We start from the raw sequence: 694 nt of genomic DNA on the forward strand, positions 1-694 counted from the left end.
AGAACCCAAAAAGCGCAGGACCGTTCATATTGAACAACTTAAATTCCCACAAACTGAAACACCGGCGCAAGAGTAACCCGGAGTGTCCTCATCTCAGCTTATCTGCTTAAATGAATAAATTACGTTGCATTTTTTTTTAATTGTATAAATTAATGATTTTATTTTTATTTTGCTTTACTTTTAGTTTGTAATAAGCGATTATGAGGAGTGTCAATCTTTTGCGTTCTTTATTGTATATACTTTATTGTAAATGGTTATTTTTGTTGTATTTTATATTAATTTATTGTATAGTTGAAGTTAAGTATCGGTGAAAGTCAAATTTCAAAAAAGAGAAGAAGGAATAAGATGTAACACGTGTGAACTGCTGTAACATATTAACTTTATTGGGTTCAGCACATCTTTATATATACACATGATCAGCTGATCTCCTCAGTCAGCTGACATCAAAGTACCAGCTGACTGTTAACCCCCGTCCCCGAAGGTGTGGCTCCACAAGGGAACCAGACAAGGTAACTGTTTGGTATGCTTGTAATTTAACATTGCCTTGGCATGCGCAATCAGGGAATCAGAATTTACAGGTATGAATTATGATTTTCAACAAATTGTGGCAAATATAGCTCACGCCAACGATATGGATATCATTGTTCATTGTTTTCAGTGTATGAAGAGTTCCTTCCTAAATCTTCAAAGAACA

The sequence above is a fragment of the Halyomorpha halys genome, unplaced genomic scaffold (assembly GCF_000696795.3).
Source record: "Halyomorpha halys isolate HHAL.00 unplaced genomic scaffold, Hhal_1.1 Scaffold2152.1, whole genome shotgun sequence".
Taxonomy (NCBI): Eukaryota; Metazoa; Arthropoda; class Insecta; order Hemiptera; family Pentatomidae; genus Halyomorpha; species Halyomorpha halys.